General features: G+C 37.9%; 1 non-coding gene across 1 annotated transcript; it reads left to right on the top strand.

The window, feature by feature from the left end:
• The first annotated feature begins 6,973 nt into the window (after positions 1-6,973).
• Positions 6,974-7,077, top strand: LOC124897437. The gene has a single exon (XR_007054156.1). It is a non-coding gene; the product is annotated as a small nucleolar RNA R71 (small nucleolar RNA).

Here is a 7,077-nt window from a genome sequence, read left to right on the forward strand (position 1 = left end):
AAGGGGTATGACTTTCTCATTCGACTCCCTTAGTAATCGTAACCTTGGGTACGAGTGGTACCCTTACTCATACCCTAGGATATTTGTAGTTCATCTACACTGTTAAGAGTACAAGTGGACACCATTGAGTCATAATCAAAGTGTAAGAATCAATCCCTATCTCGTAAGCTTCATCCATATAGAAAGTAGTGCACTCAAGTTGAAACTTTACTCCATACAAATATATAGTATACGACTCGTATCCATTGGTTACAACTAAGGGGAGGCCATGTCATATAGTGAACTATGTGTTACCCTCATATTTTGCCTATGATACCAGAGGGGATGGCAAGCTGGGTACGATTCGTATCCAAAGGTACGACTCAAGCCTCTTGTCGTACCCAAACCAGAGACACCAAAATGAAGTTGTCAAACAATAGTTCAAGACCTAGGTGTTTCAATTCTCCCCCATTTGGATCATTCATCCATGAATGATGGGTAAGGCAAGCATAAACATAAGTTAACACATCAATATGCATCAAACCAACCCTTACACAACTTTGAACAAGCACACCACATAGATACAACATAACATATATCATGGCCATCATCAATCAACCATTTCGTCATTGGTCTTTGGAATTGCAGCCTATTATTTATCAAAACACTTGGTCAATTCAGATTTCAAGGGCTTAAACCTATCGGATTCCAAAGATATAAGGTAACTCAAGCATTGGGAACTCTAATCCCTTGTCTAACAAAGACATAAATCAATTATAAGAATAGGGGGTTTTACCCATCGTCTTATCAATGACATAGACCATGTTAAGAACACCAACACACACCTCAATCATGAGTTTCCATAATGGAAAAAAGTTATGGATACTTGGACGTCATGTCCCCCTCTGTCTCCCAAGTAGCTTTCTCAGACTTATTGGTTCCTCCATAGAACCTTCACCGAAGCCACTTCTATCATCCGTCATTGGTGAATTTGCCAACCCAAGATCCTCACTGGGATCTCTTCATAAAACATGGAACCCAAAAATACCGACGCCCTTTAAGGGAACAATCAATGAAGGATCTACGTATTTTTGGAATGTAGAGGCATGGATATCTAGGAGAAATGGAGCTCAACCTAGAAGGAAACTCCAACTCATATGCAACATTGCCAACCCCTTCGAGACCAAATAAGGACCAACATAATGAGGACTAAGCTTTTCCCTTTCGACCGAATCACATCACTCCCTCCATGGGAGACACCTTTAAGAGTACCCAATTGCCAACACAAAACTCTAAACTCCTACGCCACATGTCCGTATAGGACTTTTGACGACTTTGAGATGTCTTCAATCTCTCACGAATCACCTTTACCTTTTTCCAAGGTTTGGTAAACTAGACTAGGGTCAAGCTAATTACCCGTATTGACCTCATACCATCAAATGGAAGAATGACATCACCTACTTTCCAATGCCTTCAAAAGGCACCCTAGAATCTCCCCCACTTAGGAACTTCTATATTTCCCCATTTCAAAACACCACCATGCTCCCCGAGCCACTATCCAACATATGAAGGGTCACGAAGGAACTAAAGCACAAAAACCACTCACGCCACTCAAGATAAGACCCCCTACAAAAACATGGCACTATAGGTATGAAGTTCTCCATAGAAACCACCTAGGTCACAAATGAGACTCATCTCGATACAACATACCAAAGGAGGAGTCCTTTGGTCCGACACCAAAAGACATGCCACTGTATACCTTTTGGGGGTCTTTCACGATCCCTACATTAGAGACAAACAACATGAGCAAGAGGGCCCTAGTTTTTAAAAAAAATTCCTACTCGGAGGACTTGGCATACAATGATGATCGTTCAAAGTTAAAACATGGCATAAAGGTGATCCACATGATCCGCCTCACTCTTAGAATACACTAAAATATAATCAATGAGGACAATGACAAACATATCCAAGACTGGACGAAAGACTTTATTCATCAAGCCTATGAATGTCGGTGAGACATTGATCAACCCGAAGGACATGACTAGCAACTCATTAACCATGGGAACCAGTTTTAGAGAAGACTATTCTAAGCTAGAAACTTTAACCGGGACCAAATGACACAAACACCCCTTTGAAATCAACTTTCAGTCTTTGAGATAAGAAATTAACCCTTTTTTAGGAACTAAAGAACCAGTTTCCCATAAAATGACCTGCTCATTAGGGAATTTAAACATGACCCTATGGGTCCTAGAATCCAAGGAAGCATAGCAAGAGTGTAACCAATCCATCCTTAGAATAATATCAAAATCAACTATGTCCAACTCTATCGAGGCAACAAGAGTACCTTTACCATCAACGGATATCACATATTCCCTATTGACTCTTTTAACAACCACAGAGTATCTACTGGGGTAGAAATAGAGAAAGAAACTGACAACTCTTAGGACCATAATAAAGATGCAAGGCTACATACGGGGTCACATAAGAAAGAATAGATCCTAGATCAAGCAAAAAATACACATAATGAGGGAAAAGATTCAACATACCCGCACCAGCATTTAAAGATGCCTCTGGCTCCCAAGGTATGGCAATAGAATTGAGATAGTCCCGACCAATGGCAGAGCTAGAAGCAGCATCCTTAGGTACAAAAGCTATAGAAGTGGTAACCTACATCCTTTTTGCCTAAGCAGTAATCCTTATGGGACACTCCCGTTGATTATAACCCAACTAACCACATATAAAATACTGACCCTTTCCTTTCTCACAACAACCATGGTGTGATAGATCGTAGAACCGACAAGGAGTACAGGTGAATATGGATTGGGCCCTGCGGACCTGATGTTGAGAACCTTGAGCTCTATGAGAATCACTAATCTGAAGACGTCCATCTCCCAAGGGGTTTGGGTATAGAGCATTAGTCGCAGAGTGAAAACAAGGATCCACCCAATACCTTCTATTGGACCACTTTACACAAATTGAGAAAAGGAACATTAAAACCCAATATTTTAAAGAGATTAAGGAGAAGTATCACTCCCAACAGTGGGGTTAGTGGGAACAAGTGGAACCCTACAAGGATAGTAATATATCACAACCCTTGACTGAGTTTGAATCCCAAAAGTTGGACTAGCGTTGTCCCTATTTCCCCTAATCAAGATAGAAGGGTTTTCCCAAATGTCAGATCTTTTGGGATACATAATCGGGAAGATGAACAAGCAAAAATCAGAGAAATCTAGGACTTTAAACTCTATATAGTTTGAAATTAAAACACGAGAAAGGAAAATATTCCTAAATGTCTTATAGCCCCTCTCTTATAAGTATGGCGCACTCCACACCCATAAAAGAGACTCTACTTGACAAAACTTTGTGGACAACCAACTGACCATAAACCTAGGATCTGATACCAACTTGACACTCCCCAAAACTAGTTTATGTCGTATGGGCACCTCAAGCTTACTTGAATCAGAGGTCGCCCCTATAACCCAACCTAATAATCATCACAACAACCATAAAGGTCGAGTGAATCTCAACCTTATAATAAGATAGCAAAAATATATAAGGTTAATATTCAACACTATACAACATTTAACATTTCATTAATGTCAATATTATAGATAATACACCCAAGTCCACAGTCATCCACAAAACCTCTAACAACTAAAGTCAATAATATATCAGCACATACCCCCGATAATAACCAAGTACCAAACTTATACAAGTCTATGACCAAAGATACCATGACTATAAGAGGTAGGTCTTTCAGAGTATGAAAGTTCACAACTTCAAGGTCAATCCACGAACCGCTTGAACACCTATTCAGTAGGTAGAAATAGAAGAAGATACTCTGGCCCCTATGTTACATGGGGAAATAGTGTCCAAAGATGGTTAGCGGTTGGAGTGCTAGCATGTAACGCAATGATAAGGATAAAATAACATCATAAATCAATAACCAATCAATATACCATATTCAATCATATTTATAAACTTATCTTTACATATAGGTAAATCACATGCCCACAAGATATCAGGACTTAACAACGTTCTCAAATCCTTCAATCATAAGCCATAAAGTCGAGGACTCTAGCATTCCATACTTAGGTTCAAGCCATTTATATTAGACAAAGTATTTTAACCACATTCACACATCATGAGAGAAAGTACTTCAATTGTTGGTACACTCAATAATAAAGGTACTAAGACCAAATATCCATCCATAGAAATAAGGGTTCAATCCATATACCATAATCTATTAGGCATGGGACTCTAAGAACAAGCTCACATATACACTTTTGCGTGAAACTCTAATCACATATGCACATACTCAAGTACGCATGGAACTTTAATCACATGAGAACATATTCATTCGGTCATGGAACTTTAATCACTTGCCATTTCATAAGGAGAGGTAGTTTAACCTCAAAAGATCTCTTTAAGCAAGGGACTCCAAAAACAAGCTATAAGACGAGGGACTTTAACCACAAGTCATTAGACGAGAGACTTTAACTATAAGTCGTTTCATAAGGAAAGGGACTTTTTCCACAAGCCATCACATTACCATCATTAGTCAATATTTAGACCCTCAGTCCATTTGTTCATACATTAACATCCACAAAATTCATTTTTACATATAAGGACTTTAGCTCATTTAGCTAATTCAACACTACACATGACCACCTGGACCTCATGGGTGCCTTTATTTCTAGACCATTTCAGTAGGCCTATGCCTTAACTCATTCAAATACACAATTCAATTTATGGTCATCAAGACCCACTCGAGACCATAAGGTCTTCATGAAAATATTCATTAACATTTATGTACCAAACTTTTAGTCCCACACATAATTTCAATTCAAACTTAGGGACTTGAACCCCTTTTGTTATCTATCAACCAACATGGTCATATTTTAATTAATTACATGGATAACAATATTAATATAATACCAATTATTAACCATTTAACAAGCATTTAGAATCATTATAATTTGATACATGGAAAATAAGACCTCTACCAACCATCTATAAGTATTCATATTCATTGAGTCCTTATCATGACTCATCCCTGTTCACTAGACCAATTCCATAGATACACATTTGACCTTTACAAAACAATTTAACCACTAATCATGTCAATTGACTACATGCCTTGATTTAACTAATTATTAGTTACATTTGTGATAATCAAGATCCACATAACCATTCATAATGCATTAGAACACTTACACCAAGTTCTCACCACATTTAGGGTCAATACACACATCAAGTTTATTTTCACATTTAGGTGCTTCAATCTCCTTATTAGTCATTAACCCAACAAGGATATGAATTATACAGCACATGGATCACTATGCCTTCACACTGCCATTTATCAATCATTCATTCTTATGGTCTATTTTCCTAATTCAAGACATCACCAACATGTATCTAAGCAATGCACTTAGACATTTCCACAAACACCTTATGTGTATCCCTTTAACAAGACTATTTTCATGGTACAAATCATTAAGGTTAGGGTTACTCGAGACCCTCATTTTAGACCACATACAAAAAGTACCCACACAAGGAAATCATCATCAATAAAATGTATAATCACAAGTCAAAGAAAGTATCAACTTTATTCATTATTAGGCAACAAAACCCTTTTTATTGATTTCAAAACTACCATATACACTTACTAATCCAAGTGTGCAATACATGGGTTTAGAGTTATTTAGAAAGTGGAAGAGGTACATGCTATAAACAACTTGAATCACCAAGAAACTTGACTCTTCCCACTAGATGAGTTTCTTTAAAACCCTAGTCTTCAATCATTCAAAGATGAGCTTGAGAGAGTGTTTAGGGTATTTGATTCATCCAAATAGATGTTTAGAAGGCTACACACACTTATATAGTGAGAGGGTTTAGGGTTTTAGGCATGGGAAATGACCATAAGTCCCTTATTTAAAAATTGAAGAGTGACCCTGTTTAGGGGTACGACTCCCTCATACGACTACCTTAGTAATCGTACCATAGGGTACGAGTGGTACCCTTACTCATACCGTAGGATCTTCCTAGTTCATATACAGTATCAAGGGTACGAGTGGACACCACTGAGTCATAACCAAATGGTAAGACTTAACCCTTAACTTATAAGCTTCATCCGTATAGAATATAGTACACTCAAGTTGAAAATTTATTCCATCCGATTGAGAAGTATACGACTCATATGTATTGGTTACGACTAAGAAGAGGCCATATGATAGCGCCCAAGTACACACGTAAGTGTACGTGGTTTACCAAGTAATATAATAGCCTTTAAGAAAGCTGAGTTATCGATCCCACAGAGACTTGATTTGGCAATGATTTGATTTTAGTTCAAAATTTAGATTAATTCAGTGCAAGAGTAACCAAAAGAGATTTTGAAAATTGGTAATTAAAACTAAAGCAATTCAGTGCAAGAGACTTGATTTGGCAACAATTTGATTCCATGTTGCTCCTTGACTGATTTGATTGGGCATGCGGCTGTGGGCCGTTCCATGGTTGATTTAGTGGTTGAGTCTTCCACTTTATGTTGTAGGCATTACGATAATTTGGCTTTTGATCATTACCTATGTACATCACAGATTCCAAATTTGAAGCACACATGGCCGTTGTATGACCACTATTTTCGCATACCTCGCACCAACTTGCAGCTTATTGGACGACATTGACTGTGGCTGTATGTTTTGTGGCTTTCAACTTCATCCTACTAAATGATATGTTGATAAAATTTTGTAGTGCAAAAACCTGTGCTGATAAAGCTGTGAATTGGTCCACCTCCAATACACCCATAATTCTTTTTGTGGGACTTCTAGAATCTGAATGTCTATCTATATTTCCTTGTGCTATGCAATTCAGCAATGTGTACAGCTCATCATAAGTCAATTCCAGCGCTTCACTACCTGCGGCTGAATCTAATAAAATCTTCGTATTATGATTGAAAGCTTCTAAAAAAGTGTGAGGAAGTACCTTATTTGACTGTTGGCTATGTGGACAATCCTGAAGAAGAGCCTTAAAGCGTTCCCAAGCATGATAGAGGTTTTCATCAGGCTTTTGTTTGAAGCTTACTATCTTACTATGAAGTCT

The sequence above is a fragment of the Capsicum annuum genome, chromosome 3 (assembly GCF_002878395.1).
Source record: "Capsicum annuum cultivar UCD-10X-F1 chromosome 3, UCD10Xv1.1, whole genome shotgun sequence".
Classification (NCBI taxonomy): Eukaryota; Viridiplantae; Streptophyta; class Magnoliopsida; order Solanales; family Solanaceae; genus Capsicum; species Capsicum annuum.